The 12,750-nt window shown below is 42.0% G+C and overlaps 1 non-coding gene across 1 annotated transcript; it reads left to right on the top strand.

The window, feature by feature from the left end:
• The first annotated feature begins 9,681 nt into the window (after positions 1-9,681).
• On the top strand, positions 9,682-9,756 carry trnaa-ugc (transfer RNA alanine (anticodon UGC)). Its single transcript has one exon. It is a non-coding gene; the product is annotated as a tRNA-Ala (tRNA).
• The last annotated feature ends 2,994 nt before the right edge of the window (positions 9,757-12,750 follow it).

The following is a 12,750-nucleotide window of genomic DNA, read 5'->3' as shown; positions in this document are numbered from 1 at the left end:
GTGGAATCCCTCTGTTCTCCTCAGCTATCTTTCTCTTTTTCCCTTTGGGATCCATGGCCCATGACACACCCGCCGGTTTGTTTGCAACAGCCACCTGTCTGGCACTACGCCGAGCTGAAAGAAACGTATGTCGCAGGCTATGACGTAAATCTTCGTTGACAGAAATGTTGAAATTAAATATTTAGTATACACATTTTTACAGCATTGGATAATAAATTATATTAAAACAAAAAATATATTCACACCATCTTTTTCCATTTTCATATTTTTGAAAAAGCTCCAGGGAGCCACTAGGGCGGCGCTAAAGAGCCGTATGCGGCTCTAGAGCCGCGGGTTGCCGACCCCCTCCTTAATGCAACCGCTGTGACAGATTTCAAAAAAGCTTCACAGGGAAAGCACACTTTGCAATAATCTGAGTACGGCGCTCAGAAAACAACAGCAGGCAATACAGATACCCGCTATTTTGGAGTCATCTAAAATCATAAATAGCAATATAAATATTCACTTACCTTTGATGATCTTCATCAGAATGCACTCCCAGGGATCCCAGGTCCACAATAAATGTTGTTTTGTTCGATAAAGTACATAAATTATGTCCAAATACCTCCTTGTTGTTAGCGCGTTCAATAAGCTACTCCAAATGTAGGAAGAGCGCCGAAACTTTCACGACGAAAAGTTAAAAAAAGTTATATTTATGTTCGTAGAAACATGTCAAACGATGTATAGCATCAATCTTTAGGGCCTTTTTAACGTAAAACCTCAATAATATTCCAACCGGACGATTCCAATGTCTTGAAAAATGTAATGGAACACAGCTACCTCTCATGTGAACGCGCACCAAGGAACTCATGTCCTTTCCTGAGTCAACAACTTCCAACTTCCTTTGTTCGCTCTCTGTTCACCATAGAAGCCTCAAACAACGTTCTAAAGACTGTTGACATCTAGTGGAAGCCTTAGGAAGTGCAAAATGAACCCTAAGTCACTGTGTGTTAGATAGGCAATCACTTGAAAAAACTACAAGCTTCAGATTTCCCACTTCCTGGTTGGATTTTTCTCAGGTTTTTGCCTGCCAAATGAGTTATGTTATACTCACAGACATCATTCAAACAGTTTTAGAAAACAGTTTTAAAACAGTTTTCGAAAAATTGGTTCAATTACATATTCAATAAGTTTAGCCAAATTTTAATAGGTATTTAAATTTGAATTTGCTTTTCAATGGCGTAGAATTCCCTGCGTGCTTTCTCTCTCAGTTCATTCACTGCATCATTAAGGTGTCCAGTTGAGCTTATTTTTAACCCTAAGTAATTGTAGTGTGTACAGTACTCTATATATTTTGTACCAATTGAGAACTTTGGTCTAATTCCCTGAGATCTGGATCTTCTCTGGAAAATCTTTATTTTAGTCTTTTTGGGGTTTACTGCCAGGGCCCAGGTCTGGCAGTAGTGCTCTAGCAGGTCCAGGCTCTGCTGTAGGCCATGTGCTGTGGGTGACAGCAGGCATAGGTCATCTGCGAAGAGTAGGCATTTAACTTCTAACACCAGGGGCTGAGGATTTTTCTAGAATAGTGGCCAATTCGTTAATGTAAATATTGAAGAGTGCAGGGCTCAGATTGCAACCCTGGCGAAGGCCCCACCCCTGGTTAAAGAATTCTGTTCTTTTCTTACCAATTTTAATGTTGCACGTATTGCCAGTATACATAGATTTTATTATGTCATATGTTTTACCCCCTACACCACTTTCAATCACTTTGTAGAACAGTCCTGTATGCCAAATAGAATCAAATGCTTTTTGGAAGTCGATAAAGCAAGCGTATATTTTGGTATTATTTTGGTGGACATGTTTATCTATCAGGGTGTGTAAGGTGTAAATATGATCAGTTGTGCGATGTTTTGGTATAAATCCAATTTGGCTTTTACTCAAGACATTGTGCTTATTAAGCAAGTGTAGAACTCTTATATTGATAATACTACAGAAAACCTTCCCCAGGTTACTGTTCACACAAATGCCTCTGTAATTGTTAGGATCAAATTTGTCTCCGTTCTTAAAGATTGGGGTTATGAGTCCTTGAATCCAGATGTCAGGGAAATAACCTTCACTCAGAATCAAATTAAACAGTTTTAATATAGCCAATTGAAATTTTGCACTAGTGAGTTTGAGCATCTCATTTAGGATGCCATCAGGTCCGCATGCTTTTTTAAATTTGAGAGCCTGAAGTTTCTTATAGAGCTCCTGGTCAGTAATTGGGGAGTCCAATGGATTTTGATTGTCCTTTATAGCTTTTTCTAATCCATTCAACTTCTCATGAATTTGGCGTTGTTCTGCGTTTGTGTCAATTTGAACGGTGTTGTAGAGTGTTGTAAAATGGGTTGTCCATATGTCACTATTTTGTATCGCTAATTCCTCTTGTTTAGATTTTTTTAGTTTTTTCCAATTTTGCCAGAAGTTGTTTGTGTTTATGGACTCCTCAATGAGTGTCAGCTGCTTGCTGTTGTACTGTGCTTTTTTGGTTCTGAGTGTACGTTTATAGTCGTAATTCATCATTATTTGGGTCTCTGTGCTTTTGTTTGGATAGTGTTCTAAGTTTTTTCCTTATAATTTTACAATCTGCATCAAACCAGTTGTCATCTGTGATCTTTTTTGTTTTGTTTTTTAACCATTTCAATTGTGCTTCTTTTGCCGTTTGCCTGAATATATAGTTGATGTTTCGTACTGCTAGATTGATGCCTTCTTTACTGTGAGTGAATGTGGTATCCAGAAAGTTATCTAAGAGTGTTTGGATATTTTGGTTCCAGGTTGCTTTCTGGTATTCTTCTGTGCTGTTTTGGGCCCATCTGTATGAATTCATGATGTTGTACAGCTTACTGGGCTGTGAATGTGTGTTTGTTTCCATGTCTGTTCTTTTGAGGAACAATGTAATTTGGCTGTGATCAGACAGGTGTTAGTGGCTTGACAGTGAATGAGCTGAGAGAGAAAGGGTCAATGTCTGTGATCATATAGTCTACTGTACTGTGGCCAAGAGGTGAGCAGTAGGTGAATCTCCCCAAAGAGTCCCCCCGTAACCTACCATTGACAAAGTACAGACCCAGGCTTCTACAGAGCTGCAAAAAATCCCTTCCGTTTTTGTTGACGGTGCTGTCACTGTTGTTTCTATGGGGGAGAATAAGACAGTTAGAAACAGTATGGCCTGTAATAAAGCTGTCCCCTCGTGTGCTCGTTAGATCAGGTAGTGTTCCTGTGCGCGCATTTGTGTCCCCACAGATGAGCACATTTCCCTGGGCCTGGAAATGGCACGTCTCTTCCTCAAGGGTGGGGAAGATCTCCCCTGAGTAATATGGCGATTCTGAGGGGGGATATATATTGCGCAAAGGAACACATATTTTTCTGTCAGTACAAGTTATTTTTTTTGTTTTAACCAAATGTGATATTTGCCAATTTTCAGGGGATCAATTAGATTTTGTAGTTCGGATTTGTACCAAATGATCAATCCTCCAGAGTCTCTGCCTCTATTGACAGAGCTGTGTTTTTGTGATGGCACAATGACCTCTCTGTAGCCTGTGGGACAGTGAGTGACAATGTCAGCCTTACACCATGTCTCGTGCAGAATGATGACATCAACATCTTTAAGATTTTTGTTGAACTCCAGTGCTAAACTCTTCAGTCCAAAGGTTGATGAGTTTAGGCCCTGAATGTTCCACATGCTAACTGATAGTGATTTCATGTTGCAGAAAGAAAGAATAGCAGTCAGAAATACAGTAACTACTAACTAATAAGTTGTTAAGAGTGAGATAAACAGGATATCAGCTAACATTTTTTCTGTTATATATATAAATATTCCTATTCATTGAACAAGTACATTCTAGTACAATAGGTCTCTCTCTCTCCAGGCAATTTTCAAAAGTAAAAAAATGACTAAAAACCTGTTTGTTCTAACCACAATACAGGACAGAGGTAAAAATGTGAAAATTCACTTCAGACGTGAGACAGAGGACAATATACAGAAAGGTCTATCAGGTCTCAGTGGAGGTTTATCATTGACCACTGAAAGTCTCACATAATTGTTTTGTATATTTCCACTATATTTAGAGCAGCTGAGATTATGGTTATTTTACCAGAATCTTTATTATGGTTATTTTACCAGTTAAATATTATGGCCATGGCCTAATAACAAAAATAGAACCAAACCAACAGGATAGCATAAATATGACAAACCAACGCCACAGTTATTCTTTCATTACTTCTGGACACAGAAGACACCATGCAAAACATGTAAATAATTGCTTTATCATGTCAAGGAGAATGGAAGACGCTCAGAGACCAATACTGCCATGGGGTCTCTATTTTGGTTATTGTTGTCGACAAAAGAATGTCAGAACACTGTACTTTGGTCAATTCTATTGTTTTTAGGTCAGAACCCTTCACCTTGATCGGTTCTGTTGTTTTTAAGTCAGAACACTTCACCTTGGTCGGTTCTATTGTTTTTAGGTCAGAACCCTTCACCTTGATCGGTTCTGTTGTTTTTAGGTCAGAACCCTTCACCTTGGTCGGTTCTGTTGTTTTTAGGTCAGAACACTTCACCTTGATCGGTTCTGTTGTTTTTAGGTCAGAACACTTCACCTTGATCGGTTCTGTTGTTTTTAGGTCAGAACCCTTCACCTTGATCGGTTCTGTTGTTTTTAGGTCAGAACACTTCACCTTGATCGGTTCTGTTGTTTTTAGGTCAGAACCCTTCACCTTGATCGGTTCTGTTGTTTTTAGGTCAGAACACTTCACCTTGGTCGGTTCTGTTGTTTTTAGGTCAGAACACTTCACCTTGGTCGGTTCTGTTGTTTTTAGGTCAGAACACTTCACCTTGGTCGGTTCTGTTGTTTTTAGGTCAGAACACTTCTTCTGTTCCCTTGACAGTTTAATATTCAACTGAAAAGGTATTTTCTCATCAGCCTATAACCTTATGAACCTAACATGGCCTGAACCCACTGGCTTGTTTATGGCTTTGTTCCATGGCTGCTCCGCAAGGAGGATCAATGATTTATCATCTGCACATTCAGCTGCTAGGCTATAGCCTACCCCCTACCCCCTCCATAAAAATGCACAAACATACGGAAATGCATACACACACACACACACACACACACACACACACACACACACACACACACACACACACACACGCACACACACACTCTCTCTCTTTCTTATCATGAGCTATTTAATAAGGCAGACTAGAAGGCTTTAATTATCCATAAAACGTTTGTGGCTTGAATTGATTGATTTATTGATTTTATTTGCCAGCAACAACAACAAAAAACACATACGCACAGTACATACAGTACCAGTCAAAAGTTTGGACACACCGACTCATTCAAGGGTTTTTCTTTATTTTTACTATTTTCTACATTGTAAAATAATTGTGAAGACATCAAAACCACGAAATAACACATATGGAATCATGTAGTAACCAAAAAAGTGTTAAACAAATAAAAATACATTTTAGATTTTAGATTCTTCAAAGTAGCCACCCTTTGGCTTGATGACAGATTTGCATTCTCTCAACCAGCTTCATGAGGTAGTCCCACATATGCTGAGCACTTGTTGGCTGCTTTTCCTTCACTCTGCGGTCCAACTCCCAAACCATCTCAATTAGGGTTGAGGTCGGGTGATTGTGGAGGCCAGGTCATCTGATGCAGCACTACATCACTCTCGTTCTTGGTCAAACAGCCCTTATACAGCCTGGAGGTGTGTTTTGGGTCATTGTCCTGTTGAAAATTCAAAACAAATCACTGACAGTGTCACCAGCAAAGCCCCCCCACACCATCACACCTCCTCCTTCATACTTCACGGTGGGAACCACACACGCGGAGATCATCTGTTCACCTACTCTGCGTCTCACAAAGACTTTGCTCAGGTTTCGTTGCAGCAATTGGACCATGAAGGCCTGATTCACACAGTCTCATCTGAACAGTTGATGTTGAGATGTGTCTGTTAATAGAACTCTGTGAGGTGCAATCTGAGGTGCAGTTAATTGCCGATTTCTGAGGCTGGTAACTCTAATGAACATTTCATCTGCAGCAGAGGTAACTCTGGGTCTTCCTTTCCTGTGGCAGTTCTCATGAGAGCCAGTTTCATCATAGCGCTTGATGGTTTTTGCAACTGCACTTGAAGAAACTTTCAAAGTTCTTGACATTTTCCGGATTGACTGACCTTCATGTCTTAAAGTAATGATGGACTGTCATTTCTCTTTGCTTATTTGAGCTGTTCTTGCCATAATATGGACTTGGTCTTTTACCAGATACAGTGATTGGCTCAAATGCATTATGAAGGCAAGAAATTCAACAAATTAACTTTCAAAAAGGCCCACCTGTTAATTGAAATGCATTCCAGGTGACTAACTCATGAAGCTGGTTGAGAGAATGCCAAGAGTGTGCAAAGCTGTCATCAAGGCAAAGGGTTGCTACTTTGAAAAATATCAAATATAAAATATATTTTGATTTGCTTAACACTTTTTTTGGTTACTACCTGATTCCATGTGTTATTCATAGTTTTGATGTCTTCACTATTATTCTACAATGTAGAAGATAGTAAAAATAGAGAAAAACCCTGGAATGAGTAGGTGTCCCCAAACTTTTGACTGGTATCGTACATTTTGATAAGGTGACAGTGATATCACAATAAAGTCAGAGACTTATTTCTATTGTGGTTCCTACATTCCATGGAGTAAAAACATGACAACATTAGGCTACATCAATACAGATACATTACATACAGATTTAGAATTGTCTTTTTATTGCTCAATCATTAGCCAGCTTTTGACTTTCTTTTGAAATTAAGTTCTGGTTGGCATGGCTTTGATTTGCTGTGGTAGTTTGTTCCACTCAATCGCACCGGTATAATAGAATAGGGCAGAGTGAGAGACAAATACCAAACAGTACTATTTATGGTCAGTGAATCCAAATAATTCAAATGACTATAAACTTAACATACTTGTTATCAGTAGCTTACGTCTCTCATGTTTTGTAAACTAAAATCCCACCATCAGATTTCTAAATGGGCCATCTCTGTTGTCTCACCACAAATCCTAACCCAGGAAGCACCCATCATTAGGAGGCCATGATCAAGGGCAGGTGAAGTTTTGAATACTGAGCAGCAGCAGTGGTGTGCAAATATCCCCAGGTACTTCCTGCACAAGCTTGTCCTATCACCCCTCACACACCAGCTACTGTAGGTCTAGCCATGTAAACATGAAGCACAGCAGAGCTTTCTGAGGTAATGTATATGTAACCGGTGTGAAATGGCTAGCTATTTAGTGGTGCGCGCTAGTAGCGTTTCAATTGCACTGAAGCATGCATGAGAGCATCAGCTCTTCTGGATGACCGTGTGATAATGCTCTCGGTAGCCAATGTGAACAAAACCTTTAAACAGGTCAATATTCACAAAGCTGCTGGGCCAGACGGATTACCAGGAAGTGTACTCAAAGCATGCACGGACCAACTGTCAAGTGTCTTCACTGACATTTTCAACCTCTCCCTGACCGAGTCTGTAATACTGACATGTTTCAAGCAGATCACCATAGTCCCTGTGCCCAAGGAAGGGAAGGTAACCTGCCTAAATGATTACCGCCCCGTGGCACTCGCACAGGCAGCCATGAAGTGCTTTGAAAGGCTGGTCATGGCTCAACAGCATCCTCCCGGACACCCTAGACCCACTACAATTTGCAAACCGCTCCAACAGATCCACAGATGACGCAATCTCAATCGCACTCCACACTACCCTTTCTCACCTGGCCAAAAGGAACACCTATGTGAGAATGCTGTTCATTGACTACAGCTCAGCGTTCAACACCATAGTGCCCACGAAGCTCATCACTAAGCTAAGGACTCTGAGACTAAACACCTCCTTCTGCAACTGGATCCTGGACTTCCTGTCGGGCCGCCCCCAGGTGGTAAGAGTAGGTGTGCCACGCTGATGCTTAACACTGGGGCCCCTCAGGGCTGTGTACTTAGTCCCCTCCTGTATTCCCTGTTCACCCACGACTGCATGGCCAAACACAACTCCAAAAGCATCATTAACTTTGCTGACGACCTCAACAGTGGTAGGCTTGATCACCGACAACGATGAGACGGCCTGTAAGGAGGAGGTCAGAAAACTGGCAGTCTGGTACCAAGACAACAACCTCTCCCTCAATGTGAGCAAGACGAAAGAGCTGATCGTGGACCACAGGAAAAGGCGGGCTGAACAGGCCCCCATTAACATCGACAGGGCTGTAGTGGAGCGGGTCGAGAGTTTCAAGTTCCTTGGTGCCCACATCACCAACGAACTATCATGGTCCAAACGCACCAAGACAGTCATGAAGAGGGCACGACAAAACCTTTTGCCCCTCAGGAGACTGAAAGAATTTGTCATGGGTCCCCAGATCCTCAAAATCTTCTACAGCTGCACCATCGAGGGCATCCTGACCGGTTGCATCACCACCTGGTATGGCAACTGCTTGGCATCTGAGTGTAAGGCGCTACAGAGGGTAGTGCGAACGGCCCAGTACATCACTGGGGCCAAGCTTCCTGCCATCCAGGACCTATATTATAGGCGGTGTCAGAGGAAAGCCCATAAAATTGTTAGAGACTCCAGTCACCCATGTTATAGACTGTTTTCTCTGCTACCGCACGGCAAGTAGGACCAAAAAGCTCCTCAACAGCTTCTACCCCCAAGCCATAAGACTACTGAACAATTCATAAAATCGCCACCGGATAATTTACATTGACCCCCCCTGCCTTTTGTACACTGCTGCTCCTCGCTGGTTGTTTTTTACCTATGCATAGTCACTTCGCCCCCACCTACATGTACAGATTATCTCAACTAGCCTGTACCCCCGCACACTGTCTCGGTACCGGTGCCCCCTGTACATAGCCTCGTTATTGTTATTCTTATTGTGTTACTTTTTATTATTACTTTATTGCTATCCGTATTAACGCAGTTAGAAGGAGCTCAGCCGTCACCTTGAAGAATGTGTTTCCCTGGCTCTGCAAGGGTCGTGGCTTTTGTGGAGCGATAGCTAATGATGCTTCGCGAGAGGTAGTTGTTGATGTGTTCAGAAGGTCCCTGGTTCAAGCTCAGGTTGGGGCAAGGAGAGGGACGGAAGCAAAACTGGTACACATAAGCTGCTGTTTAGCTGTAATCAGGAGATTTTTGACTAACCTTTACTTGCTTTCTTTGTTTCTTGATTCAGAATAACAGTGTATCTTGTAAATGTCCGTGTCCAGGTGGTAAAAATAAATAAACACAGAGAAAATTTGGAAACATATTAAATACACGTTTTTCACAGAGTGAGGAATTCCCTCACCATTTCAGCTGCCAGACATCTTGCATTTCCTGACATCTTTGCAGGAACTAGTAATTTCTATGCTCCCCGGCCATGTGTAGAAGTAGATGACAGCTCGTCACACAGTGCGACCAAAAGAAAGATCTACACACATGCAAGAAGCATTTCTCACTTGACACAAAACGTGGATTTTATATCTTTCAGCATTTAAAAAAAAATGTTTTACTACCTGCTAAACTTTACACTAGCGAAGCTGTAACGGTGATATGGAGAATCACATATCCTGTTACGGATTTAGTTTCAAATCACATGGTATACACCATCCAACAAAATCCTTACTTGCTGGTTCCTTCTCGACAATACAACAACAGGTCCCACTGTAGCTCAGTTGGTAGAGCATGGCGCTTGCAACGCCAGGGTCGTGGGTTCGATTCCCACGGGGGACCAGTATTTAAAAAATGTAATAAAAATGTATGCACTCTACTGTAAGTCGCTCTGGATAAGAGCATCTGCTAAATGACTACAATGTAAATATAAAAAAATTGAATATGAACATAAAGTAAATGGCTGAATAGAATAAACACTTTAGCACAAGTATAATACAGGACTGCACAATTTATTGTCCAATATTTAGCAAACAGAGTAATAATTAACGCAAAAATAGCCATAAAAAAGCAAAGTCGAGCAGGAACCAGCAAGACGTGCGCCCTCCTAAGCGCTGCTGTAGCTACTAAAGGTCTTACTGTAGTCTACATTAGAAAGTCCTATTTTGATGGCTCTGCTGCCAATCTGTCTCAGCTCACCTGGTAACAAACCAATGGTCGTTCAACATGATAGGCAACAGAGAAGAAATCAAGATATGCCAATGTTGCATTGTGTGAAAAAGTAAGCCTAAAAATGTATTGCGGTTTTGAGGGCAGGCAGGCACGTAGGAATACCTAAAATGCCATTTAAAAAATATATACACTACCGTTAAAAAGTTTGGGGTCAGTACATTTTTTGTCCATTAAAATAACATCAAATTGATCAGAAATACAGCGTAGACATTGTTAATGTTGTAAATGACTATTGTAGCTGGAAACTGCAGATTTTTTTACTGAATATCTACACAGGCGTATAGAGGCCCATTATCAGCAACCTTCACTCCTGTGTTCCAATGGCACATTGTGGTAGCTAATCCAGGTTTATCATTTTAAAAGGCTAATTGATCATTAGAAAACCATTTTGCAATTATGTTAGCACAGCTGAAAACTGTTGATCTGATTAAAGAAGCAATAAATTTGGCCTTTATCTGGAGCATCAGCATTTGTGGGTTCGATTACAGGCTCAAAATGGCCAAAAACAAACCACTTTCTTCTGAAACTCGTCAGTCTATTCTTGTTCTGAGAAATTAAGGCTATTCCATGCAAGAAATTGCCAAGAAACTTAAGATCTGGTACAACGCTGTGCACTACTCCCTTCACAGAACAGCACAAACTGACTCTAACCAGAATAGAAAGAAGAGTTGGAGGCCCCGGTGCACAACTGAGCAAGAGGACAAGTACATTAGAGTGTCTAGTTTGAGAAACAGACACCTCACAAGTCCTCAACTGGCAGCTTCATTAAATAGTACCCGCAAAACACCAGCCTCAACGTTAACAGTGAAGAGGCGACTCCGGGATGCTGGCCTTCTAGGCAGAGTTCCTCTGTCCAGTGTCTGTGTTCTTTTGCCCATCTTCATCTTTTCTTTTTATTGGCCAGTCTGAGATATGGCTTTTTCTTTGCAACTCTGCCTAGAGGGCCAGCATCCCACGACCCCCAAAAATTACAGAACCCGCGGGAAAAGGGGTGCGCGCTTCTCAAGCAACCGCAAGCAAGCCTCCTATAGAATGCAGACGTGCAAGAGGGGAGCTTCGAGAAGCCGCAGCCACTATATCTATGGCGGCACCAAAAAAGAACAAACACAAAGTAAGCACTCAAAATAAATGCACAAACTGAAAGAAATAACTTAGCAAATGACATCAATAACTGGTAACGGCCAAATGAGGAGTATGAAATAGTCACAACCGAATCAGCACACAAGGCAGAGCAGGGCTTGTGCCATCACAGGGTGCGAATTCAAACCCAGACATGGGATACACTGGTACACTGGTGTGTTTCATTGATCCAGGGACTTGAACCTTATGCAGCTCGGCGCTCATATAGGCTGAAGTGCAGTCACGGCACTTCTAAAGTGGTCTGAACTGTCTTGAAGTAATCCCACTTCAATGCATAGTCGAATGACCTTCCGACTTCCGCATCCCTCACCTCATAATGCATACATGAGCAGTTCTGGAGTTACAGGGGGGAGAAGAGGGAGGCTATGCTCAAGGCTGGAGGGGCTTTCTGGGATCAAGGTGAAGTGGAAGTGGTGATGTGGAGGCACACACTGGTTCAAAGTTTAACTCTTTATTGACCCTATTTCTGACACACAGAACCCTTCCTCCAACCCCTCTTTCTCTCTATGTACAGTCGTGGCCAAAAGTTTGGAGAATGACACAAATATAAATTTTCAAAGTCTGCTGCCTCAGTTTGTATGATGGCAATTTGCATATACTCCAGAATGTTATGAAGAGTGATCAGATGAATTGCAATTAATTGCAAAGTCCCTCTTTGCCATGCAAATGAACTGAATCCCCCAAAAACATTTCCACTGCATTTCAACCCTGCCACAAAAGGACCATCGGACATCATGTCAGTGATTCTCTCGTTAACACAGGTGTGAGTGTTGACGAGTACAAGGCTGGAGATCACTCTGTCATGCTGATTGAGTTCGAATAACAGACTGGAAGCTTCAAAAGGAGGGTGGTGCTTGGAATCATTGTTCTTCCTCTGTCAACCATGGTTACCTGCAAGGAAACACGTGCCGTCGTCATTGCTTTGCACAAAAAGGGCTTCACAGGCAAGGATATTGCTGCCAGTAAGATTGCACCTAAATCAACCATTTATCGGATCATCAAGAACTTCAAGGAGAGCGGTTCAATTGTTGTGAAGAAGACTTCAGGGCACCCAAGAAAGTCCAGCAAGCGCCAGGACCATCTCCTAAAGTTGATTCAGCTGCAGGATCGGGGCACCACCAGTACAGAGCTTGCTCAGGAATGGCAGCAGGCAGGTGTGAGTGCATCTGCACGCACAGTGAGGCGAAGACTTTTGGAGGATGGCTGGTGTCAAGAAGGGCAGCAAAGAAGCCACTTCTCTCCAGGAAAAACATCAGGGACAGACTGATATTCTGCAAAAGGTACAGGGATTGGACTGCTGAGGACTGGGGTAAAGTCATTTCTCTGATGAATGCCCTTTCCGATTGTTTGGGGCATCCGGAAAAAAGCTTGTTTGGAGAAGACAAGGTGAGCACTACTAGCAGTCCTGTGTCATGCCAACAGTAAAGCATCATGAGACCATTCATGTGTGGGGTTGCTTCTCAG

Source organism: Salmo trutta, chromosome 22 (genome assembly GCF_901001165.1).
Source record: "Salmo trutta chromosome 22, fSalTru1.1, whole genome shotgun sequence".
Classification (NCBI taxonomy): domain Eukaryota; kingdom Metazoa; phylum Chordata; class Actinopteri; order Salmoniformes; family Salmonidae; genus Salmo; species Salmo trutta.
Note: the sequence above shows the minus strand (reverse complement) of the source record. Positions and strands in the feature narration are given on the sequence as shown.